At 43.4% G+C, this 27,328-nt stretch overlaps 1 long non-coding RNA gene and 2 pseudogenes across 2 annotated transcripts in view; all 3 read left to right on the top strand.

Annotated features, from left to right (window-relative positions):
- Positions 1-27,328, top strand: part of LOC116156421 (uncharacterized) — a 53,031-nt gene that overhangs the window by 6,682 nt on the left and 19,021 nt on the right. The window contains exons 2-3 of the long non-coding RNA XR_004140214.2: positions 1,657-1,797; positions 13,974-14,060. This is a non-coding gene — a long non-coding RNA (uncharacterized LOC116156421). The remainder of the gene's footprint in view (positions 1-1,656; positions 1,798-13,973; positions 14,061-27,328) is intronic.
- LOC105097495 (large ribosomal subunit protein uL6-like) lies at positions 3,803-4,611 on the top strand (annotated as a pseudogene). Its single transcript, XR_010383045.1, has one exon. The product of XR_010383045.1 is annotated as a large ribosomal subunit protein uL6-like (transcript).
- LOC105097494 (intraflagellar transport protein 43 homolog) lies at positions 11,127-12,318 on the top strand (annotated as a pseudogene).

Here is a 27,328-nt window from a genome sequence, read left to right as displayed (position 1 = left end):
CAGAGCTGATCTCTAGGGCCTGGGAAAATAGAAAATTCTCACACTGTGATGGGAAACACTGTCAAGACCCGAAACTCTATAGTGAAGCCTCAGACACCGGTGTGTAATCACAGATAAAGTGAGGGAGCCAGACTGTGCAGGAGACACAGCCACAGTGAAATTAAAAGAGACCGGTAGGGCGGAATTAAACATGATGGAGAAGTGACCGAGACCACTTCACTCTCCGGAGAGGGCTCAGCAGGTGTCCAGGTCCTTTATTAACTAGGGAGGATATTTTTCTGTTCTCAAATGGAGTCTTAGGTTGGGTGCCTAAACTTTAGGCCCGATGCCCTGAGGTTTTTGCTCAGATCAGAATGTCCATTGACTTGTTTATGGAGAAGATGAAACGAAATGCAAAAGGTTGCTGTTCAACCAGATATAGACTCACGGGCAAAGAAAACAAACCATGGTTACCAAAGGGGAAAGAGCAGGGGATGGATTAATTAGGACTTTGAGATTAACAGATACATATACTATATACGAAAGAGAAACAACAAGGACCTACTGTGTAGCACAGGGAATTATATTCAATTTCTTATAATAACCTATCATGGAAAAGAATCTGAAATATACATGTATATGTATGTACATGTATAACTAAATCGCTTTGCTATACACCTGAAATTAACATTGTAAATCAACTACACTTCAATAAAAAAATTAAATTAAAAAAAGGTTACAGTTCTTATATTAATTGTTTCTGGTGTTCAGTTCTCCAGTTTTGATGGTGCTGCATTCCATAAAAGCTGTAGCTCCAAGAAAGCGCATTGCTTGAAATAATTGTAGTATTTTCTTTTAGGGATTCATATTTCTATTCCTCTTGAGAGATAGACAGTTTGCATCTACCCACCTATGAATTTATGGAGTTCTTATTACCAAATTACCTTGAAACTCAAAGGATAAGGATGATAAGGATGAGCTGTCCCTGCTAATGGTGTGGAAATGAGAAGCGTATTAGGTGGTACCTTACTTTTGGACAAATGCTCTTCAAATAGATATTGAATTATATAAAAAAAAGCAGTTCTCAAAAGCATATTAATATACATAACAATACACCACACAGTTAAGTGAGTTTTTGAGCTTTCAAATGTTCTGGGATTGCATCTTCCAACAGAAACTGCGATTTCATTAGCATTTAAGACCAGCCTTCCAGGGCTGTTTGCCAAAGGGATGAAAGCAGGAGAAAATAAAAGCAAACCTTCCACAGGCCCCTCAAAGGTGCTAATTAGTGATAGTTTTCCTCTATGGTCAGTGGCCCAGGATGCAGGACTTGTGACCATAGACCTAGTTCCATTATGCCTAGGAAAACAACCAACATGTTAAATTAAGTGAAAATTTCACTTTGTGGAGCTTTATGTTGACTAATGGCCTCCAAGCATAGAAAGAGTTATTATGCCCAGGGTTATGAGAAATTATTTTCTATGGAGGAAATTAGCGCCTGCCTAGGTAAGGTGAGGCTGAATTTTCCAACAGTGAGACTTTTTCCATGCAGAATAGATGAGCTGCAGAGGGAGGTTGGCGCAATAGTCTTGTGATAAAAATTAAAAGACTTTTTTTTGGTTTCTCCTTAAAGTGAATCCATACTAACTTACCTACTCTAAACTTTGAATTTTCCAGAGTAGACTCTTCAGTGAATCAGTCAATACCAGCAAGGACCACTTATTGAATATTCACATGTGCTGGCCTTTCTTACCTTATTTCATTCTCATCATAAGTCTGCGAGGAAGGCATTCTTATCCCACTTTTCAGACGGGCAAGGTAAGTGTCAGTGAGGTTGAGTCACTTCCCTAAACTCACACAAGTGAAATGGGAGAGAACTAGATTTAAACCCAAGACTTTGACTTTATCAAACTCAAGTTCCTTATCTGTCTAAGAGAGGTATAAAGATCAGACTATGACCCCAGTGTTGCCCTGAAGTCTAGGCAGATCATGTTGTTTGAATAAGTAAAACCTCATGCAATGTTGCTGAGAAATTTACATCAGTTAATTAGGTAACTCTCCACTCCTCCTGATACTGCAAGAACGCAGCCCCAGGGTCCTCTCAAGCAGAACCGTTCATTCTGTAACTATTTACTGAGCACCTCGTATGTGCCAAATACTGTGCTAGTCACTGAACCTTGGAAAGAGAAGATTCTTGGCTGGTTTGCTCTCCCCCTTTGCCTGGGGCAGTGCTTCTGGGAAGAAGGTGGAGTGGTAGAGTCCAAGTTTATGTCTGAAACTGAAGGACTAAATAGGGTGTGAGGAAGGGGAAAGAGCTGTGCTATTGAAGACAGGAGTGGGGCTGGCTAAACTTGTAACTAACCTTTGAATTTTGAAAAGGGCAAATTTAGTTTTCTAGGCACAAGGTGTGTTGTGCATTGGGAGCACACTTCGTTCCAACTGATGATTCAGGGTGGAGGAGTAAAACACAGCCCCAGAAGTTTAGATCATGTTAGGGAGGGCAGCCCTCAGAAAGGGTCATTGAGGCAAACCCATGAGGGTCATTGGAAGCAACCATCAGGAATGAGATCCATGTGCTTTTTCAACTCAGCTCTGAGGACCAGGTCAGAAACAGATCCCTCAGCCAGTCAGCAGCAGCCTGACCCTATGTGACAAGCCTTGTTTGCATCTAACTAACTATATCACCAGGAGGAGTAAGAGAAGGTTCACAGATGGACACTCACCCCCAGAGTAGATTCCACAGTCAGCTTAGTCTAGCAGTGAATCCTAAGGTTGGTTCAAATGTGAAGAGTTGGAAGAAGGGACATGGATCAGAAGATATTAAAACCAAAGAAAGGGTCTTTAAGATGGGGCCTGAAACAAAGTGTGGAGGAAGCCTATTTGTCTTGGTGACACATGTGGAACATTGTGCTTCAGCCAGGTCTGTGTGTTTGGGTCTTGACCTACTTGTAGAGCTCAGTAAAGAAATGTGGTCTAAACAGAATTTCCTGTCACCCTTGAGCCTCTCAAAGATCACATAGCAGGCTGCTGTACATAATTCATGGAAACTGTTGTTAGTGACCTTAGTCATCACTTACTTTTCTAGTATCTTACAATATCTGGGAATTTTTAACCCATTTCCTCATTGTACCATTTCATCTCTCTTTGCGCCTTTATCCTAAGCTGTACGGCAGGTATGAATGGGCGACTGTGCTCCCTTCTCACCACACTCCTTCCCCTTCAACTCCTCGCCTGGCCTCAGAGGAGTGCACTTGGGTCAGGCCCACTTTGCTGCCATAAACCACCTCCTGGATTAAGTGTTTTCTACTCTACCCTACCCTTCAGATTCTGCAACATGGAAACCCTAAGAACCATCCTGATAATTTTTAGAACAGAGGAGAAAAGACTGACCATAAAACTGGAATTCTTTCAGGGAGAGAGTGGAAAGGGGACAAGCTGGGAACATCCACGAGTTAATCATTTTGTCCCTTTGTAATAGCATGCAAGCTAAGCCCCCAAACAGAAAAGGAGCCATTTGAGGTTACCTTTTTAGGTATTATTGACCCCAGGGACTCCCTGAACAGAGTAACTTATTAACTATTCCAGGAACTGTCTGTGGAGTCAATGGAACCATGTGACTTTCACCGCCAGGCCCTGTGGGAATATCACTGGCATCATGGCATGCCCCAGCTTGAGGCCATCACCATCAGAATGATCAGCTCTAGGATTCTTAGGTGACCAGTGTTGACATTCCCATGGTCTCTGACTTCACATGCTTGAAAACAAAGCCTAATGCCCATGAATGCACAGGAATCAGAAGTAATGGAGTCAATAGGGAAGCTTTAGTGTGGTTATGCAGTAGGTGAGGTCATCACAGAAAAATGTGACCAATCACCAAGGAATAGTATCCTGCTTTTATCGAGAAATGCTTTCCAGTTAAATGTTCATGACTCCCCTCTTTGCTACATCTACTGCAAGAATGAAGACCATTCTCAGCAATCAGACTGTCGACATTCCAGAAAATGTCAACATCACTCTGAAGGGACGCACAGTTACTGTGAAGGGCCCCAGAGGCACCCTGCAGAGGGACTTCAGTCACATCAAGGTAGAACTCAGTCTCCTTGGAAAGAAAAAGAAGAGGCTCTGGGTTGACAAGTGGTGGGGAAATAGAAAAGAACTGGCTACTGTTTGCACTATCCGTAGTCATGTACAGAACAGGATCAAGGGTGTTACACTGGGCTTCCGTCACAAGATGAGGTCTGTGTATGCTCACTTCCCCATTAACATTGTTATTCAGGAGAATGGTTCGCTTGTTGGAATCTGAAATTTCTTGGGTGAAAAATACATATGCAGGGTTCGGATGAGGCTGGGTGTTGCTTGTTCAGTATCTCAAGCTCAGAAAGATGAGTTAGTTCTTGAGGGAAATGACATTGAACTGGCATCAAATTCAGCTGCTTTGATTCAGCAAGCCACGACAATTAAAAACAAGGATATCAGAAAAATTTTGAATGGTATCTATGTTTCTGAAAAAGGAACAGTTCAGCAGGCTGAAGAATAATAATCTAAGTTGTCCAGGTACAGAAAGAGCAAGATACCAGATGACTCTTCAGATTCATTAGTGATATCTTAAGGATACGATAAAAGCTGTGTTGATTGGGACTTTTTCTTAAACTGAAAAAAAAAATGTTCATGACTCACTATCAATGTAAGCATAATTAGATGATTATCTGCTCTCATCCTTGGTGAGAATAAAAGGAATCAGTGTTCAGAGCAGTGATACAACACACCATGCCAACCTCATCACTCTCATTACTTCTGCTTATTCTTTAACAATGACCTAACTGAACAAGAAGCATTCATGTAATGGTTTACTCAAGGTTCTATGGGTTCTCCAAAACTTATGTCTACTTAATACGGGCCCACTTCATCATGGCACCAGAGTGTGGTTGAGTAATATCAACCAGGGCAGATCTCTCCGAAATGAAAGCATGACTCTGTGCTCCAGCTCAAAAGGCAGAGATTGAAATGGTTTAAAAGCCATTCATTCATTTATTTGGCAAATATTTGGTAATGCCTGCTAGAAATATCATGCCCTGTGCTTGGCACATGAGATACAATGATGCGCAGATACACATGCCCTTAGCCCCGACAACTCCTCAAACTCAGAGTTTAGCCAGGAGGACTGACTGAGGGAGGAGTTACAGATGCTCTGATTATAGTCATATGGAGGTCAAAGGTCAGGCTTTACGGAGTTAATCTGAGGGCTCAGGAAGACTCCACGCCCCCACCCCAGGAAGCTCCACATAAGCTGAACCTTAAGTGGAGTCCATGAAGTGTGGGCAAGAGGCACCTTCCAGGCAGAAGTTCCCTGTGGGGAGGATTTTATTCTTTTCTAATGCTTCTGGGTGAGGAACACAGGCTTGTCAGCAAAAAGCAGGGAGCTTGGGGGAAATGGGTAACTCTTTCTCAGGGCAGCTGGGATGCATATTTCAAATGAAATCCTTGTCAATAAGCTTTCCTTTGTACTTTAATTAATGTGTGTGTTGAACATTTTCTATCTTCTGCTCAGATCTATGTCCGTGTTCAACATTTCTGGACAGCTTCCAAAATGGTGATAGGCAGATTTCTGACAAAAGTAGTTGTTTGGGTTTTTTTTTTCCCTTCCTCTTCCATTAGCCATGGCCCCTTGCCATGTTGAGTCTCACAAATGGACACAAACCAATCAATCACCCTTAGAAAAATGTCAAAATTCCTCCTTCCCTACTGTGAAATGAATACACTGACCTTAACCAAATGTAGAAATAATTTTTTTTAAATCTACCCCAGTGGGACCCCTGGCTGCCACACTTAGATTTCCACACGTTTCAGTGTGACGAGGCTGACATTGCTGAGAAGAACTTCTTGCTCCCCTTTTTTGTAAAGCTGGAAGCAGATTAAATGCACTCCCAAATTTACTAATAAGAACTTAGTTATGCAGAGGCTCTGCCTTTCCAGGAGTGTAGGTAGGAAGAGCCATTATTCATCCAGAAGGAAGAAATAAGAGAGACGGATGGAACATAGTCAACAGGGAAGGAACGCGCATTTTCTATTGCTTTTAAGACAAACAACGAGTTTTCTCAATCTAGGGACCATCTAATACCCAACTACTTCACTCAGTGTCACCCTCTGGTTTATGCAGCACAGCCCTGGATAAGAGTAGAAGCCCTCAGACTGGCAGAAGTCCACTCAGGTCCTGGCTCTGTCATTTGCCAGCTCTGTGACCTTGAGCAGATCACTCAGTCTCTTTAACCCCCAAGCCCTTCATCTATAAAACAAGGACAATGATACTTACCTCCTGGAATGCTGCAGTGAACATCTCTTGTTTTCACCATTTCTACTCTTTCAGTCACAGAACTTTCGTTATCATTGGAGGAACACACGTTCCAATCTCCAGGCCTGTGGTTTTAGGGGATAACCTTGCCTCAGGCTCTTGGCAAAGGACATGAGATCTGGACCTGGACTCTCAGAGCCCTGCAGCCCCTCGCTGTGGTGCATTTTAAGAGAGGGAGAGGGAGGGAATGAGGGAGGGAGAAAGAGAGAGAGAGAAAGAAAAAGGGAGGGAGAAAGAGAAAGAAAAGAAAGGAAGAAGAGAAAGAAAAGAAAGAAAGAAAAAGAAAGGAAGAAAGGAAAGAAAGGAAGAAAGAAAGAAAAAGAAAAGAAGGAAAGAAAGAAAGAAAGAAAGAAAGAAAGAAAGAAAGAAAGAAAGAAAGAAAGAAAGAAAGAAAGAAAGAAAGAAAGAAAGAAAGAAAGAAAAGAAAGAAAGAGAAAGAAAGAAAAGGAAGGAAACGAAGAAGGAAGGAAAAAGGAAGAAAGAAAGAAAAGAAAGAGAAAGAAGGAGGGAGGGAAGAAGGGAGGGAGGGAGGAAGAAGGAGAGGGGGAAGAGCAGGCAATGATACATTTTTAAAAGAGGTATGGTTGTCTTGGGCTCCTGGTCTCCTGGTTCTGTCATCCTTCCACACCCCAGAGTTGCCTTCTCCCCTGGATCCCCTGGTTACTCTGTGTCTGTCACATTATGTCTGCCCTCCATCTCCTCTATAAAAGCCTAAAATAAAAAACCCTGAAACTCTTTGAGGGGGGAGCAGATAACTGATAATAGCTTAAAAATTTACACTTTTAATAGTGATTTTCATTTTAAAGGAGATCAAAACAAAAACAAAAGTAACATCTTTAGGTGTCAAAGAGGAAAGAGCTGTCACTTGTGGAGCCCCTACTGTATGCTGAGCATTTACATATCCTATGCAATCCTCGTAGCCACCTTGTAAGCTCGGTGCTATTGTACCCATTTTACAGATGGAGAAGCATGCTCAGAGAAGTTCAAAAACTTGCTCAAAGCTACTTAACTCAAAGAGCATGAATCTGGAAATGAACCCAGGTTTAACTGACTCTAAACCCATGTTTTTGATGAAGATTTTTCTTGGTGACTGTCACTAGCTGAGCATCGCAGTGACTGGCTGTGGAGACAGGAAACACAACCCAGAGGCCATTGACTTAACATCAGGATGACTTGGAGGCAGGACAGAGGGCAGCAGAGTGACAAAGTGCATTTTATTCAAGGAGATGAATTTTTAAATCTAATCACAGGAACCACCACAGCACTTTTTTTTTTTTAACTTCAGTTAAACCGATTTTCTAAACTGCATACCAGCACCTAATCAGTTTGGTCCCTTTCTTTCTCTTTCCCTTTAATTTTATTTTAGCTTCGAGCCTTGTGTGGTTGGCTGTGGAGGGGGCGGGAAGAATTCTCTGTACTCTGCAGCTTCTTTTCTGCCGTTCTCTGCTTTTGCTCACATTGTAGTCTTAATTTGATCAGCAGTTATAAAAAGGGAACATTAATCCTGGGGAAAGGGACATTGTTCTTGGCCAGACAGTTTCGGTATTGCTTCTAAAGTGAAGGGTTTTGTGCTCGGATATGAGTTTGGCCCCTTGGGACGCTCCTTGATGTGAGAACAGAAAGAGGGACAAAGTTGCTAAAAATTGGAACAGATGACACCTGGTGCTGGGAAGGCCTGTCAGAGATCTTAGCAAATTCTATACCCCAGTGAGCCTCCGAGCAAGAGGGGCCCAGGAGATGCTGCTGGATGTGCAGTGGTCACAAGGGCATTGGTGATGGGGGCCAGAGGGGAGGGACGACAGAAGCGGGGACAGGGAGCATGAATTTCCCCATCACTATGGCAGTCCCGTCCCCTATGCTGAAGAGTGTAGGCCTAAGTCATTTCCTACGATTATGCTATCATTTATACAGCCCTTAGTAGATCCTAGGTACCTTCCTTAGTGTTTCATGTATCTAATTTTTATCCTTAGAGTAAACATAGAGGCAAGTATTATCATAACAGATGAAGACAATGAGAGTTAAGGCTTAAGCAATTTGCACAGGGCTTGGCATGCTCTCAGTCACCACATACACTGTCTCCTGAGTGTCTATTATGTACCAGGCCCTAGGCCAAGCCTCAAGGATATAGGCATGAATTTAAAAGGCTTACAGAACTCTCAGTCTAGTGGAAGAAATAGGTGAATGAACCAACTGTATGACATCAGTACTTAATACAGTGCCCAGCCCATGAGAGCCATGCCGTAATTATTGAAGGATGGATGGATGGAGGGATGATGGATGAATGGCTGGAATATAATGTAGTGTGATAGCTGCTCAAATAGAGGTAGGTGTGGGTGCTGTGGGAGCACAGAGACCAAGCCCATGTAAAATAGATGATGCTTGGGCTGAGTTTTGAGATAGGGTAGAAATTCACCTACCGTCGTATAAGATTGGCACTGTATTGTGATTTAACCATCACCCTGTTTCAGCAAAGCAGCTCTGAGCTTTCTCCTGTCATCTGAAAGCCAGAGGCTGCAATGCAAAAACTAGATCCCATCTTAGGTCTCCCTTCACTCTGCTTCCCAGGGCACTGCCAAGACTTTCTCTCACACTGGCTTTCTTCCTTCTCTCAAGTGTGGGTGGACAGCTGCCAGGGGTGACATGCATTGCCTGAGAACCAAGTATCTTCATTTCTTAGACAAAGGATCATTAGCCTTTTAAAAACAGAACATTAAGTTTCAGGTCCTCATAAATAATCATTACAAGAATCATAACAATAATTAGCAAAGCAACAATAACAAATCTTTCTGACATTATACAGCACTATACAAAGTATAGTGGTCCTTCCATGTACGTTGTCTGATGATGGATCCTAACAGCCCTGTAAGAGACACGGCGAGCAGTCCTTCCAACGTTTGGCACCGATGAGACTGATGCTCAGAAGAGATGAGATAAAGCACCTGTTGATCACCTCTGCGTGCTGCTTCAGTACTGCCAATTGAACCTCCTTATCTCAGTGAGACTCATGGTAGGGTGTGAGTAGGTGTTTGTGTTCCCTCGTTTACCATTAAGTAAACTGAGGCTCAGGGAGGTTAAGCTACTTATCTGAGATCACCCAGCTAGTAAATGGGAAAGCTGGGACCAAAAGCCAAATTTTTATTATCCTCTTCACATTTCAATATCTTGCCTCTTCATTTCTCAAGAAATTCAGAGAAAGAGGACTAGTGACCAAGAATCCCAACCCCTTAGAGGGTTTTTTCGTAGGCTAGTACCATCTTTGCAGTCATTGGCCCACAGGCCACCTAAACGCACCCAGCTCTGGCTATGGACCACAGATGTCTAGGCCCGGGGTCAGCTCTTGGCAAAATTGAAGAGTATTCGAAGTTTCATGAAGTTTCTCTTCAATTTTCAAGACCATTCTTTCCCATCTTTTTTTTTTTTTTTGACACTCCTTAACCCCATTTAATATTCTCTTTTTCTCTATTGCTGCCTTAAGTGTTTTAAATAATGTTTTGATTCTTAGGAATCAGGTATGTGTGTGTGATGGGAGGAGACTTTTAATGCTTTTTAGAATCATAGCACAGGCGAAAGGAGCAACTACTGCCGCTTGCTAGTTATAACGTAAGAACCATCCATGGCCAATCTGATTTCTTATCCTGAGAGCAGAAATACCTTGAAGGTGAGAAACTAGTTACAAGTATGCTCACAGCAAATGGACCCTTTGGCTGCATCAACCATGCAGAGCTGCAGCTCCCGAGAGCTGAGGCAAAGGGAAGCAGAGTGGGAACTCTGCGCTCAGAGATGCCTGGAGGCACTGGAGTGTCTCCTTCACCCCTGCAGTGACAATGGTATCACCCATTCCCAAGCGCAAGGGAAGCAATGCATCTGCCAACCTAGGGGAAGAAAAATGAGGAGTTATACCAAGGGAGCTACAGGAAGCTGACAGACCTGGTCCAACAAGAATCCCGTGGGCAAAGGGAAGACCTCGGAGGGCTGGAGCAGGAGAGTAGCACACTCGGATTCGTGCTCTTGAAGTGCCTGTGGCTATAATATGCAGTTAGAATTCAGAGAACCAAGGGAGGAGTCAACTGCTGCAGTAGTTCAGATAAACAGTTATGGGAATATGAACCAAGGCAGCAGCAAGAGAGCCTGAAAGAATAGGAGCCTTAGAGATGGAGGGAGAGGGCCCTCAGCCCATCTAGAGTCCTAGGGGCAAGACTGAATGAAGGCACTCAGCTCGGGAGAATGATGGTGGAAACCACCCCCAGTTGGGAAGACAGAACCCAACTGGACTGACTCCCCCCCACAGCACACTGGAACCACTCCCCCCAATTGCCTGTGTTTGCAAGCAGGTCTGTGAATGATCTAGAGTGAAGCAGAAGGGAGGTCCCTGGCATTCAAACCAGTTTTCTTTGCTCTCTTGAACTGATGGTGTTAACACCTCTGCTCTCAAAGGACAACCAAGGGCATTTTCATGGCCATGGCTGGTCAGAACTTCTGATTTATGTCCTGTCAGGAAGATCTATTTCCCCAGTAATAGTCATGTTTCCACTGGCGATTTCCTTTCCCTGGGGACCTGAGATTGCAGCTAGCCCTGCAGCCTCCTGAGGTGTATCACCTAAGTGTTCCCCTGGAAATTTCTTCTGCAAATATTCTCAATCAAAACCCAACAAAGTGTCTGAGAGCTTGTACTACCATGAAGGCTGGGAATTGCACACTAAAATCATATTCCAGAATATTAAACAAAAGGCCAATTCCAGGCCCATTCTAATAATATAGATCTTTGGAATTACAATGGGCCTTAATCAACCAAAGACAGACAGGGTAGTTGAATGAAGAACATTTTTGCATAATCTTGAGATACTTAGAAACACCAAGATATGTTAGATACACTAAGACTACATTGAGACCGAGGAGTAATCTGTGAAAAAAAATTTTTAATTTTTTGGGGGAGGATAGAAGAGAAGGAATTTGGCTTATTGATTTATTTTTAGAGGAGGTACTGGGGATTAAACCCAGGACCTCGTGCATGCTAAGCATGGACTTTACCACTTGAGCTATATCGCCCCCCCCCAAAATTATCATTCAGAAAATGTCTTCCTTTTGAAAAATAAGATTTTGTAAAAACCCCATGTTATACTTTCTACAGCAGAATTTCACAAAAAGAGATGTCTATAAAAGCCAACCCTCCAAAGTGATGTTTTTCTTCACCAGAAAGTAACCTTTGAGTGGTATAGTAATTAGAGAACAGTCTATACACTGCTGTTACAAATATCCAACAATTACCCGAGCAAAATGCAAGCTTTATTTCGAGTGACATCAGGAGGCCATGGAGATGGAGGACGCGCTGGACTCAGGCAAGGACTGACATCGCGGCTCGGCCACCTGCGGGGTCAAGATGGGTCGCTGAGCCCACGGGGTCCCTCAAGCCGAGAATCATCTCAGCAGCGAGAATTCCTGTTCAACTAACTCTTAGCGGCAGGGACTCCGCCTCCCAAACACTGCGCTGGCAAGGAGGCAGGGCAGATGATCCATGAATGTTCCCAAGCCCGGAAGGAGGGCTTCTGGAGAGCTAGAAGATCACTGCCTGAGACAGCCATGAGCATGGATCAGATGACAGAGGAGATACTCCTGTTATTCAGGATTCTGGGGAAACACAAGAGGAAGGCTCTGTTTTGTTTTGGCAGCCCCTCCCAGCATCCAGGTAAACCGGACGATTACCTACCATGACCTGGACAACAACCTCAGGAAGTACGTAGCCTTTCAGACCTCGGATGGGGAGAGGCACCTGACGGTCCTCACCAGAGTCCTTGCGCCAGAGCACGAAGTTCCAGAGGAGGATGGCAGCTGGGGCCTGGACATCTGTACGCTGAGGTGTCCTCAGAGCTCCTCACCGAGTGGCACCTGCTGCAGACAGACAAGGGGGGACCCTGTGGGACGGCCCTGCACACCTGAACCCCTGGGGGCCACAGATGCTCTCCCTACGTACATGGAATCACCTATGCTTTGGACTCGAGCAAAGTGCTATAAACCTAAAACTAAGGAAGCTTGCAAGCAGCTTAGAATTTCTGAATGGACTATTTTGTAATAAAAATATTTATTTTCAAAAAAAAAAAAAAGAAAAGCTTTATTTCTCCCTAGAGTATACATCCAAGCTAGTGGATGATCCAGTTATCATTTAGAGAAGGGATTTCTTCTGATTTGTTACCTCTCATTCCCTCGGATGCTGTTGACCAACACGGTTGAAGCATTACTTTTGTGTTTCAGCTCATAGAGAGACAGAAGGAGGATCGGGAAGCAAGCAAATTGTTTCCCTGAGGATGAGACCTAGAGGTTGTTCACATCATTTCTGTTCACATTCCTGTCAGCTAGAACGCACTTCTGTGGCCATATGTAGTTGCTGCTGGGGAGCTGGGGAATGTGGTTGCTAATTGGGTAGCTATGGGCACCCCCTTAAAACAAAGGGTTACTGGGGAACAGTTAGCAATTTATACCAAAGGCTTTGTTCCTGAACCTCATCTGGCCAGCTTTCCCTTGGGCTCTGGCCATACTGAACGTCTTGAGATTCTGGGCCAATCTTGAGATTCGCTGCATGTCTGATGTCTCGGCATCCATCTCTTCCGGGAGTACATGTGCTTCCCCTCTGTGGGGGAGGGGAATTTCCCCCTGTACTCCACTTGTGGCTGGACTTGTGTGCACAAGACAGATTAACAGGAGAAAAAAGACAAATTTTAATTCTTGTGCACAGGGGTCTCATAGAAATGAGACCTAAGAAGTGACCAAAGCAGGCAGTGTGTATGCTTTTAGACAAAGAAGCAACATATTTGTGAGGGATTGACAGGATGAAGAAACTCAGGTTCTGTGTGGTCAATTAGTGAAGAAGTCTGGGCTTGGGATAGTAAATTAAAGAAGTAACAGGTTTGTTTATGCAGGCTGCTGGGCCCTAGATTCCCATCTCTGGCAGTAAGGGTGACTTTCTACCTCCAGATGGTGGGAGTGCACCTTTCACGTGGGAAGTTTGTCTCCTGCTTTTGGGGAGAGAGAAAAGACGGTTAGAGTGATCCTCCTGCATTAGCTGTGTCTTAAGTAACTTCCATTCAGAATCATCAGTGTGTCATTGTGGCATGTTTGGGGGCAGCCCACCCTGAGTCCAACACCTCTCAGCCAGCGTTACTCTTGCTCACCTTCTAAACTTGACCTCAGACATTACTTCTTGCAGAGAACTTCCTCTGGACCCTTGATTCTCTCAGTGAGTGGAAGGTGTTTCTTTCAGAGACACCATCCTTAACACTATCATGTAATGTGCTGTAATTTCTGCATCTTCCTCCAGATCAGGAGTTTCTCCAGCCAGACCATACTTTAGATGGAGCCCTACTGCAAACCAGTTCAATGAGACTCTCTGGGGCTAGGGCCCAGGCATCAGAGTTTTCCTGCATTTCCCCAGTTGATCTAACGTGCAGTTAGAACTGAAAACCACAGAACTATGTTAGGGGCAGAAATTTCATCTCTGGACCATTCATACTTGAAATAGCAGCTGGCATTCTATTTGACATTCAATAAATGTGTAGTGAATGAACAAATGAATGAATGAAGAATGGCTTCCTGCCTATCAGTTACACTAGACCCCAACAAGAATTAACAATTCCTATCATTTTCTTGAACACAGAATATTAGCACCAGAAGGGACCTTCGAGATGATGCACATCCATCACGTCTGACAGATAAGGAAACTGCAATCCAGAAAACTCTCCTGGTAAGTTTACTGCAGAGCCAGGCCTCTGGGCCTCTGGATGCCCAGTTCACTGGCTATCACCATAGAAGTCACCTTGGTTTTACGTCCCTACCCACAGTTTTCAACACAAAAGAATTCTTCTTGCTTCCTCTCTTAGAGCAGGGCTGGGCTCTCGCTGCCAGAGCCCATGGAATCGAAATAGAAACGTTTACCATTCTCCAGGTTTGTGATGATTTCAGGGCTGTTATTCGTTATTTGGAACCTGCTCATTATACTGTTTTACTACATAATGAAGACAAATGCCTGCAGTTTAGCTACAGGTTTGGTTAGTGACAAGATGTATAATAATACAAGATAATAGGGCCAGGCCATTGCATTCTAATTAAATATTTTTGTCAGATTCTTCCCCTCATTAATCTTCGTGTATTCACCACACTTTATGGCTATTTTGCCTTCTACCTTGAGCCTACGTACACATGTAATTTTAAGAACGGATATAGTCTCCAGGCTTTTTATGAGAATTGGGCTTTCTCTTCTCTGTATCTGTTTACGTGCAGACGTGCTATTGAGTTTCAGAGGGAAGGCATCACACGTAACCCAGACAAGGCCTCTAATTGGTATGCTAGCCCACGCAAAGCTATCTGATTGCATTCAGTAACTGGCAGGCACAGAAAGCATTTTAAAGGGAAATAATACCTCCCTGTGAATCTGGGAATATCTATGTAAGAACGGAACAGTAAATACCGCCTTAATCTTAATGTCTCACATTATGCAACCTTTTCAAAAGGTGAGGTCTCTGATGCTCCAGCCCACCCCTCGGGACAGCGACGCTCTCATAAGGCTGTGATGGGCGTTGATGTCACATTTCCACCTGCTCGCGGAGGCCGAGAGTATGAGAGCGTCAGCATTTTCAGATCATCATTCTCTCTCATAAGCAAAAGTATTTACCTATTAAGAATGTCGGAGGCTGAGGTTCCACGGGCTATGTGGCTGCCAGCAACAGCTCCTCTCACATAGAGCTTTGATGGGGCAGTATTTAGGTCCTAATGGCCCTTAAAAGCTGCAAGGTGCAAATGTGAAGTGAGGAAATCCAGGCCTCCGTGGCCATTTGCAGAACGATCTTCACCAAGCTGCCGAGAGATTTGGCAGCTGATGAGGCATCTCCATCAAAATGTGCTCCCAGAAATGCCTTCCCCGTGATACTTGTTTCATTTAATGGTGATCATTCTCACCCTCCACCCCCCGCCCTTCCCACAACTAAAGATGATTACTCTGACAGCAAGCTGTGTTTCACCCATCATTTTCTGTCAATTTTCTTGCCTCTGGAAAGGATTCTGTTTGGGTTCTTAGATTAATTCTCTAGGCAAAACACTCGCCTCTTATTCTTGCCATTCCTGCTCCAAATAGATATCCTGGGAGTGTTAACAGCAAACAAAATTTAGACTATGATTTAAACGCAACACACCAATTACAAGTTTCAGGGGGGAGTAGACAAAGATTCAAGGCTAACTTTCCTCCAGAAATAACACACACTAGACGTGGAGCATTGCCTAGATTCTGCAATACTCAGCTGCTGGTTAAGAGGCAAAATTGCTGCTCAACCTCCTATTCAGTAATTGAGATGGATCTCCCATCAGCGTCCAAGGCATTGGACATGCATACCTGATGGGCATTTACACCCAGGAGTGAAAAGAAGATAATAACCTCACAGCAGCCACACAACCATGAGCAAGTGGTGTTTACCAACTAGTTAGTAGTCACCCATCTCTGATGCCACTCAAGAAGCCCCTGGATGGCATTAAATATTTCTGAGGGCTAAATTCCTGGGACCAGGGGGTTTCACAGACCCTTGTTTAAAGGCAGTGTTTTGTGGCTTTTCTTTCTAGCACTGAGCACATGTAACATCTATAAAGATGATGAATCCTCGGTGCCCAAGACTTCATCCCTCCTCAGCTGAGTGGGGGGGAAGCATCCTGACCTATGCAAAACATAGTGAGGGATGCAGGCAGATGTGACATTTAAAGGGACGAGGGAGAGGTCCGAAGCCAACAGAGACAGAATTCAGCCTCGTTTGGAAAAAGAAATCAGTTTCAATTGCAAAGCCCTCATCTCTTAATCAGGAGAGCTCTTAGGAGGGCACTTGCCTCTCATTCCTTGTCTTCCAAAGGCAATCAGTTTGGGGGGAATTGCCAACTCTGAGAAACTAGAAGGAAGACTTTTGTTGGTGATGGTGTTAGACCATGAGGCCTCAATCTAGACACATTAGTTAAAATGTGTTCATACATTAAGTGCTTAGTAGGGTAAATATGGGGATGTAGAGAGGAGCCAACAAAAACTGAAATATATTGATGAGGAAAGAACTCAGTGTGGATGGCATGTAGAAATGTGACTGCAGAGCCAACCCCAACCTGGCCCTACCCTGTTGCTAACATGATACTGAGTTGTTTTTCGGAGACAATAGAATAAAACTGTATCACGTAGCCTAAACACACTCAGAGGAGAACATTTTGATCTGAAATAACACCTAGAACCAAAGTTTCTCCCCCTGCGGAACCAAGGGATGGAGACGCGACCAGAACCTGAAGGCCAGAACCCTTTCAGAAGCAAAAGGTCTGCTGTCTAGGAAGATGTGGAATTACTGTAAAGGGCCAGGTTCCAAATCCTCCAGTGCAGACCTGCCCCACCAACGCTTCCGAATACCAACCCTCCTCTGCTAACTCATGAAAACTTGACAGAACCCCAGAGCGGGGAGACAGATTTGAGCCTGGCCTCCTCTCTCCTTGCAGGTTAAACTTGCAACAAAGCTCTTTTCTCAAAAGCCGGTGCCACAGTACTGGCTGCTATGGAGCATCAGAAGAGGGCCCTTTACTTGGTCCCATGGGGGCCTGGGACCGGCCACCCCAAAATACACCTCAATGGTTCAGTGATTATTTTGAATTAAAAGTTACTTAAGAAACAGCCGATGCAAGAGGCTCTGACCCTCCTCTCTGTCTCCCTGAAAGCAGGAAACAAATCTCCCAAGTGAAAGGGACCCTCCCTATACCGCGAAGTAGAAGACATCCTTATCCCAGAGTCAGGGAAGTCAGGGCGAAGACTGTAGAGAAGAAAGCTTGTTATTCTTTACTAATTTGCTACCCAAGCCCAGACTTTGCTTAAATTCCTTGCTAATTAAGCACCCAAGCCCATGTTTCTTTGTCCTGTCAATTCCTCTCAAATCCATTGTTTCTTTGTCTAAAAAAGTATAAAAGCTGCCTGCTTTGGCCACTTCCTAGATCCCATCTCTATGAGACCTCCGTGCACATGAATTGAATTTGTTTCTTTTCCTCCAGTTAATCTGTCTTGTGTCAATTTTATTATGAGTCCAGCCACAAGAACTCAAGAGGGACAAAGGCAGAAACTTCCCCCTCCCCGACATTACATTTTACCGTCTCTGCCAACCACACTTTATTCTTTCTCTAAGGACCTTCGTGTCTTTAGAAATATTGCTCTCCCAGCATATCATTATATTTTCCTTAATATTTCTTTTCGACTACAATTATTTTGCTTTTCCACCCGCTGTTTTATCTTTCTTTTTTTCATTCCAAAAAAAAAATTGCACAGACTCTTTTTGTCTCCATCGACATTGCATGCCTGCCTTTTAAAAATTTCATAGTACAGTATCACATACGTGTAAATAAATTATTGTAATAAAGCCCTCCATATATTTGTTTACTTGTGATGTTTGATTTAGCTGGTTTCATATTAAGAAGTCCTACCCATATTTCTCTAATCCTTTTTAATGAAATCTAAAATGGCTTTCCATATTTTTTGGTATTCATGTAAATTACTTGGTGCCTCATAAATTATAATATCTTTATTGTTCCGCCTAAGAGTTCTCAATTTAAAAAAAAAAAAAACCTTCTGGGTGTTTTTATTTTCCTTCCAAAGTCCATATTACACAACAGTATAGGCCGATCACCTCCAGTTTCTGAAGATTTTAGTAATCACTCAATCTGCTTTATAATGGTCATTCTTTGAGATGATGTTTTCTTTCTTGTATCTGTTTTTCATACAATAGTCAGATACAGCTTTAAAAACAGATACACTTGTATCTGTTTTCATACAATAGTCAGCATACAGCTTTAAGGGAGACCAAAGAGGCGAGTAGATTGCCTTTAAGGCTTATAAAAAAATAATGCAATAGACACTGCTATGGAGCATTTACTATGTATTGCCAAGCTCTATGCACTTTACATAACTTATCTAATTCCTTGCAATGAGGACCTTTTTATCCCCATTTTGCAGTCAAGAGAGCTTAGTGTCATGGTGATAAAGCAATTTTCAAAGGTTATATAGCTTCTGAGTAGGCAGAGTGGAATTTGAACCCAGTTTACCTGAGACCAAAGGCTCTTACCTATTAAGTCAGGCTACTGTATCTTTAACTGAAAGCAACCAGTTTTCTCCACTAACATATGTCAGAACAGCAGCTTCAGGACTCTGGTAGTGATGGAACCATCCCACACTTGAAGATCAAAGACTTAGAGAGTACACAGTCACACGCACAGGGCAGACACGGATCAGAAGGGCTGCCTGTATCCATCAGTGGGAGCAAGTTAGGTTAGTTCCTTAAAGCAAGACATGGCGATGGGATTCAATGGCCGTCCAAGCTGGTGGTCAGATCACACACACACACACACACACACACACACACACACCCCAGAGGGGGCTGGCTTTGTTGGATTACATTACTGAACATCCAATAGCAGATTTGGTTCCAAGTCTGGATGAACTCTTAAATAGCATGTAAATTGTGTTGTCAAGAATACCTTTCTCTTCATCTCTTCTCACAACTCTTCCTAATTTGACATCGTTCTTGGGCAGGCCATCCTCTTTTAGTAGCAATATGGCCACCAGCTGCTATAGGCTTCCACTGAACCAGCCCAGTGTCCCTAGTGGAAAAGAGCTTCCTTTCCCTGACTGGCTCAGCAGAAGTCCTGTCATTCACTGGGGGCGGTGTGAGTGATGTGTTTGTCTATGAACTAAGCAACTGACTAGCCAGAGGATGGGGATACCCCGACTGTCATACTTGGGCCCTAGGTTCACTCCTGGGGCTGGAGGGAAGAAAGGAGTGTTACCCCAATCAGGGTCACAAGAAATATGAATAGCGAGCAGGTGTTCCTGAAAGAACGTAAAATGAGTTCTGGGTACCCACAGACAGCAAATGTCCACGACGCTTTTATAAGGAGAAACAAGTGCCAAGTTTGGCTCAAAACCTGAGCTGCTGAACTAGGTTTCTTGACTTCCAAGTGACAGAGGACAAGATTAGCCATTTAGCTTGACCAGGAAGTCAATTAGCTCTACCAGAAAAGAACAAAGAATCCCAAGGATAAGGAACCAGACATTCATTCATTTATACATTCATTCATTCTGCAGCACATGTCCATTCATTCTGCCATTGAATGTTGATGTACTATGTGACAAGCCCTGTGTAGGAGGATGCAGATAAGTTCCAGCACTTTCCATGAAAAAATTCACAGTCTAGACGCAGCAAGAGAGAAGAAGCCTCAATCGATAGCTGTAACAAGAGGAGTTAAGTACAATAATCCATTTTCTCTCAAGGTAGCCTCTCTGGGAGCAACGCCCTCACTCTGAAAGGCATTTTCCAGAGAGCGAGCAGGCAGAGCTCATGTATTAGGAAAACGTCATAATCAATCATGTGCTTGCTTCACTTATTAGGAGCCTATTTGTTCTCTCTGGGATACTAACGAAATTCTTCCTCCTTCTTTAAGAATTTGAAATCTAACCATAGCTAATTTTCCTACAAGTGACGTAGAAACAGGGCACAGATAACCCCCACATCACTTCCACTTGATTTTGCAAGGAAAAGGAAAATAGAATTCAGCTTAGGTCCAAATACAGGCTTCCTTCCTTACTTGACACGAAGCCAGTTTAAGTCTCTTAACATCTCTGGGCCTCTGTTTATGCCTCTGTAAAACGGGGCTGTTAACGGTACAGAGGACCGTTATGAGAATGAAGGGAAGAACTGTTTTATGCAAAGCTCTTACACAAGCACATGGTTTGGAGTGAGTATACAGCAGTTGGTAACAGTTGCAATCATTGTTTTATGTATGGCATTATTATTGTTACTGAATTATTTTTGAATGGAAGCTCAGAGAAAGCTGGCCAGTAGCTTGCCACAGTTTTCCCAGCTTGTTAGTAGCAGGGTCAGGCTCAGACCCAGGTTTCCCGACTATCACATGAGGGCTCTAACCCTGCCGTCTCCGGGCCTCCCCATCACACATGCTACCTTTGCAGCTCTGCTTGGCTAGGACTGGTCCTGAAGTCATTCATATTCCCTCAGTGCATACCTGCCAGAGGGTGAGTGTGGTAGTGACAAGAATAATCAGACTTGGCATTTGCAGGATATTTTATACTTTTCAGAGACGTCTTGCATATGTTACCCCATGTGAGATTAAACATTTTCCATGGATACTCCACTCATGGATGATCAAAGCTGGAGTTTTATACTAGTTATTAGATTTGACTTCAGCTGGTTTTCTGGGAGACCCACAAATCAGTCTATTGCGTGTAAGAAACAGCCATTGCCACTACTTTTCAGGGAACTTAGGTCAGCCAGAATGGGGAATTTGGTTTGCATGTCTTAGGGATTTGCTTTGGAGAGGTAGGAAGGAGAGGTGGTGGCAGAGAGGGTAGGGGTGTGATACAGAATTTAAGCTGTTGCCAGTGTCCTGACAGCACTTCCAGGAGGTAGGGACGCTCCCCAGAATCCCGAGAGCTCAGGCTGAGCTGGGTGGATACCTGGGCCATCTCAGAAGGATGGGTGGTTGGCACGGTAACCTCTGTCCGCACGTTCTTTATACAAGGCAACGTGTACAAGTCTCCAGGGCCAGTACCTCTCACTTGAAAGATGGCATTTTGAGGGTAAAAGTAAGAGCTTTTTAAATTAGACAAATGTGAGTTTGAATACTGACTCTGCCACCTTCCAGCTAATAACCTTGAATAAGTCATTTAGCTTCTCTGGTCCTCAATTTCATGTCTTAAATGTGTATTGAAATGTGTATTGGGGTATTTACCTTATAAAATTGTGATGAAGATAAAATATATTAATATAGTGTCTGCATGCTGCAAATGTGTAAAAATGTAACTATTTTTAATATTAATTTATTATCGGTGGTAGTAGTAGTAACAATGTAAGCAGTTCTGCAGGTTGAGGAAGATGTTCTGTAAGAGCTCGTTTCTCATCGCTGCCAGTAGAGGGCGCAGCTCAGGGTGGGCTCTAAGATGCCAGAGAACCTGAGAGGTTTGGAGGTTGGTGCAGTTGCTGGGAGTATGGCCCATGGCCACTAGTACAGGAACCCAGCAGCTGCCGTCACCATGAGATGCTGCTGCCAGGAGTCCCACACTAAATGGGAGCCCCCCAAGGGCAGGCCGGGTATCATGCACTGTAGGTCCATGACCAGGGAGTAGCTCGTGGAAGACCTTGCTATTGGAGATGCCACCATCATCACCAGAGACCCACCAGGAGCTGAGCCTTTTGGGAATCTGCTTTATGAGAAGCAACTGTAGAAAAGCCCAAGGTCCTAGGGGCCAGGAGTGGCCAAGTTCCAGATCTGAGTACGGTTTAGGAGCTCTGGCTGACTCCACCCTGCCAAAGACACTCTTGGCCCCTCGAGGCACTCTTAGTGTGTGCAGACTTGTCTCTGTGTCTGCATGTGGACTGGCAGGGAGCTGGTCAGAGAGAGTTAGTCTTTTAGTCTTCTGTAGTGAAGACCCAGATGTGGATGGGACCCTGAGGCTGCTGAAGAGACCTTAAATTATAGGCTGGCAGCCCGTTCTTGGTATAACGAGCAGCCTGAGAAAGGGAAGTTTCCGGTAACAAAGGAAATGAGAGTCCTCGTGTTCTGTTTGATGGGAAATAATAGTAGTCTTCTGCAAAATCCTAGCTCTGATCTGAGTTATCTTGCTTCAAGGACAGCCACACTTATGGACCAGCTGAGTTGTGTAGAATCACCTTTGCCAGTTCTGGAATAATAAGCCTCCCACAGAGTTTACAGAGTGTTTAAAAAATTTTTTTTAAGTTCATAAAGAGCCTTTCTTTTCTCACACCTTCACCTTCTGTGGCTGCTGGGGGTTGAGAGATTAGATCTCTGAGACAGTCCCTTCTTTGGCCTTGGACCAAATTTTTCTCTCTTTGTCTTGATTTTCCATTAGGAAGTAAAATACATACATACATACATATATATATTTGTTTGTTCTTTCGTTTGTTTAATTGAAGTACCATCAGTCACAATGTATCAACTTCTGGTGTACAGCACAATGTCCCAGTCATACATATACATGCATATGTTCTTTTTCATCAAAGATTATTATAAGATATTGACTATAGTTCTCTATGCCATACACAAGAAACTTGTTTTATTTTTTAATCTATTTTTATATATAGTGGCTAACATTTGCAAATCTCAAAGTCCCAAATTTATCCCTTCCCACCTTCTTTCTCCCAGTAGCCATAAGATTGTTTACTATGTCTGTGAATCTGTTTTGTAGATGAGTTCATAGTGTCTTTTTTTCTTTTTAAAATATGTATATTAATACCTGTTTCAAAGTGTACACTGTGAACATTCAGTGAAAAAAGATGCAGATAAATCACTTTGTAGAAGGCCTGGCAAAAAGAACAATCATAACAGTAATAATAATAATATTTATTAAGTGCTTCATTTGTCCTGCATACTGAGCTTATCGCTTAAATCTCTAACAACTTTTAGTTTAGGTATCATTATTATTGTTATTGTTGTTATTATCCCCATTTGACAGGCAGGGACACTGAAAGACTTTGAGAGCTAAAGACATTTGCCTATGGTGTCCCTGCAGGTAAGTGGCAGGGCCACACTTCAAGCTCAGGCTTCGTGATATTAAAGAACACACACTTCACCCCCTGGCTTGCCTTCCTTGATATACTGAATAATTCTTCCACTCTGTAAGCATTTTCCTCACACCTATTATGTGCCAGAGTCCCACCATGAGCCTCCAGGAACAGCCTGTTGCAAATGGCAGGTTATTAGTTCAGAGTGAAGCACAGTAATTGGCAAGAAGATGTTGGAGAAACACAGCTTCACTGTTGTCACTGCTGTTGTTAGAACTAAAAATGAGAAAGTGACTTCATGAAAGAGGAAGCAAATGAAACCCAATGGCGTCAAAGCATGGGAGACACAACGAGAAGCAGTTTGTACTACAAGCTCTGTCTGTTTTTTCTCTTTAATGCCGTGTATTTATATCATATCCTTGGAGAGATTTTGGAGACTAGAAACCAAGTCTAATTCCCCTCTGGGCCCAGCGTGCTGCCAGGCCCCCACAGTGTCTGCAGATATTTGCTGTTTCACATGGAACTGGGAACCCGTCTGGCACCAGCCCGCTGCAGCTCCTCTGTGATAGAGACTGTCAAGAAGCTGAGGAGGGAACTTGGCATGAACCACCATCTCCCAAATTAGGTACTGCTTGGGTGGTAACGAGATCTCCACACAGGCAGAGCCTTCTGCAGTGGGCAGCTGTTTCCTTGGGGGAAACAGACTTCTGCTGTGGTCTTCAGGCACATTCACTGTTCTCTGAGCATCCACATCCAAGGTCCTGGTAGGAGGAGGACCCCTTGAGATTGAGACCCAGGAAACTCCTTGATGGGAGCACAAGTTTAATCCAGAAGCCTGCATCCTATAGACCCCAGATTCAAGGACAGACCTCTCTTCCTGCGACACCCCAGGTGTGAGCTCTGCCTGCCCGGCAGATGCCACCTCTCAACCAAACTGAAGACTAACAGTGGGGTCATTGCGTCCAAGACTGCGGCGAGGCCGGCTGCGAGTCATGAAGTCGTTCTCATCATTTCTGTCGTTCAAACCGGGTATCCAAATGCTTCTGTCCATGAGAACACCTTTCCATCACCAACATGTGATGCCTTTTGAGTTCCTTTCTTTTTAATATTTGAAGAAGGAAGTCACTCACAAGTATTAGGAACTTGTCCACTTCCCTAATGTGTGTAAGAGAATAATCTGTGGCTTTCCAAACAAACCAACTAGGTCCTGGTAAAAGTCCTCATAAAAGGAGAGAGCTTGCCGGCACCTCCCAGCAGCCAGGCCAAGCTTTCTGAGTCTCATCTTGGATCCCCGCTGCCCATGAGCAACCAGGACCTGGGCCAAGAGGCAGCCACCATGTTGAAATCTGATCCATTAGGGTCACAGCCAATCCTACAAACAAGCTAGACTATAGAAACAGGATTTCATCACGACTAGAAGGTGGGGTGGGTGGGAAATTGCTAGTTCCCAATTAACAGCAAACAGCAGGAGTTTATTGACTATCTGTAGTGGTGAACCAAGGTCTGGCAATAATAACTTGTAGAATATTTCAGAACATTCTAGGTTAGGCAAAGGAAGTTGAAGAAGCAAGTCTTGATAGAGCCCAGTATTTCTGACCAGCTACCCCCAGCAAATCTTCTTAGCAATTTCTTTCCTTCATGTGACTCCCTAATTCAGTGTAGAGGTTCCTTTGGGCTGATATATGTGGTCAAAGCTCTGACCATGCTCCGCCAAGACCCTGACTTAGCAACTGCTGTGTGTCCCTGCACAAGGTCTCCTGTGAGGGGGACCTAAGAGACAAAGTAGAAGCTCAGGTTTAATACCGTCGCCTGGGATTTGTGGTACCTTGGACCAATTACTTAGGTTTTTGAGCCTCACTTTTGTCACATATGAACTGAAAGTAATACCACCAGACAGGGTAATTAAGGGGACTCATTGCCCTCGTATGTGAGGCTCAGGCCTATGATGAGTGCTCGGGAGGTTGGATGATGACACTGGTAGAGGCCATGTCCTCTCTACCGGAGCATCATGGGGGTCAAAGCAATGAGAACCCAAGATCCTTCAGTCACTTCTGAAGGCTAGAAGCGAAGGCCTTTCAGCATTCAAGGGACGAAGAAATCCTCCACTCTGATCAGGATGTTTGGGAAAAGCATCACGAAAAAGAAAACATTTGAAATGAACCTTGACAGTTACGTGGGATTTTACCGTGCAGACATGAGAGGCTGGGATCATTCCAGGTAGTGGAAACAGTATAGGGAAAGGACAGGAGGTGGGAAAGCCTCAAAATCTGGGAAAAATAAAGTAATCTGGATAGTCTGGAAAAAAAATGTTTTTGAATGGAATTAGATACCAGGCTGAGAAGGTAGGCTAAAATCAGATTGTGGAGGGCTTTAAATGTTGAGTTGATAAGCTTGAGTATTATTCAAAAGGCAATAACCAGCTGTTCGCAGTCTTTTAATAGAGGACTGATACCTTCAGAGGCATAAATGTTATAGTGATAGATCCTTATCTTCATTAGTTTTCTAACAAGGCATCCAGCAAGGATTTCTTAGTTTGGGATAGAAGCTGGAAAGTGGTACTTATAGGATAAGAATGTCAAGAACTGCCAGAACCAATAAGATAAGGCTTTTATCAATTAATTTTTATAGCATAAGAAACTACAAAATCAACGGCTTAAAACAATGACCATTAATTTAGCTCTGTGGTCAGTAATCTGGCCTGGGCTTAGCTGTGCCTCGAGTCAGCTGGGGTCTTGTTGAATATAGGTCAGGACATGGTCAGTGGTTCTCCTTCAAGTGGCATCTCATCTTCCAGCAAGTCAGTCTGGGCCCCCTCACCTGGGGGAAGCAGGCTTCCAGGGCGGCAAGCAGCAGCGTGCACAGCCTCTTGAAGGCAAGGCTTGGGACAGGTACATCATGACTCCTGCCACGTGCTGTTATCAAAGCAAGTCACAGGCCAGCTCACATTTAAGCAGTAGGGAAAGAGACCCACTTATTGGCTACCGGAGCTGCGGAGTCACATCACCAAGCAGCCTAGATGAGGGGAAAGGACTAATCTGTGGCCATTTTTGCAATCAACAACAAGACTATTGGGATTTAGCCAATAACCACATCCGGTGTACTTACACCCCCTTCCTGATTACATATCCAAGCAAGTAACACTGAATCCCAATACACCTTTCCTTAATAGCAAGATATGGTGTCAAATCTGGAAAAGCCCCACAAAATGGGGCATTCAGAATTCTAATGTGAGTCTACCGCAGTAAGTTCTAAACAGGAGTTAAGGGCTTATGGCCTGCTGACCAAATGTAACCAAATGTGTTTGTGACTTCTCACTCAGGACAAAAAAGCAGAATTTAATGGGCTATGAGGGAAGAATTGATCCATGAAGCAATTTGGTAGCAATTGCCAACAGCTTCCTGAGAATTAAAGTAATAACAGAAAACTGTCTGAAACGGTTCGAGAGAATAACCTCCAACACTGAAAGTGAGATCATTTAGCAAAGAAGAAAGAGAAAGAGCCACCACGGTAGGTGCTGAGACTGAACATTTAAATAGAAATTTCAGGGACTCTTGATTCCTATATATATATTTTTTTCTTTCTACTTCTTTTATTCTTGTGATGCCACAAGGAAAATCGGACACATCACCAAACTCAGCATGCAATTAAAAGGGCAGTCAGATATGGCAAAAAAAGTCAAATTAAACTTTAAAATTGTGTTACTTTTATCCACATGATCCTGCACACATTTAGAATAATGACACCAAATGCAGGTCCTTAAATATTAGTCTTATGTGGAGACATAGTTTAAAACGTACACATCATTGGGTTAGAACAGGCATGGTTTACTATTATTGCTATTCTCTTTCCTCTTCTCAACAATTGACACCTTATTTGTTTTTAAAAAAACTACATTTAAAAGAAAGATAAAGAAGGACATTTTATAATGATTAAAGGAGTGATACAAGATGAGGATATTACACTCGTTAATATATATGCACCCAACATAGGAGCACCTAAGTACATACAAGAATTACTAACAGAGATAAAGGGGGATATTGATGGGAATACAATCATAGTTGGAGATTTTAACACTGCATTAACATCACTAGACAGATCTTCCAGACAGAAAATAAACAAGGCAACAGAGAAATTAAATACTACAATAGAAAAACTAGATTTGGTGGATATTTTCAGAGCATTACACCCCCCAAAAATAGGATATACATTCTTTTCAAGTGCACATGGAACATTTTCCAGGATCGATCATGTACTTGGGCACAAAAGAAACCTCAACAATTTTAAGAAGATAGAAATTATCTCAAGCATCTTTACTGACCACAATGCCATGAAACTGGAAATCAACAACAGAGAAACAAAGGAGAACAAAAGGAAAGCATGGAAATTAAACAATATGTTATTGAAATAACAATGGATCAATGAGGAA

This window comes from Camelus dromedarius, chromosome 11 (assembly GCF_036321535.1).
Source record: "Camelus dromedarius isolate mCamDro1 chromosome 11, mCamDro1.pat, whole genome shotgun sequence".
NCBI lineage: Eukaryota > Metazoa > Chordata > Mammalia > Artiodactyla > Camelidae > Camelus > Camelus dromedarius.
This window is presented reverse-complemented; position numbering and strand designations above follow the sequence as displayed.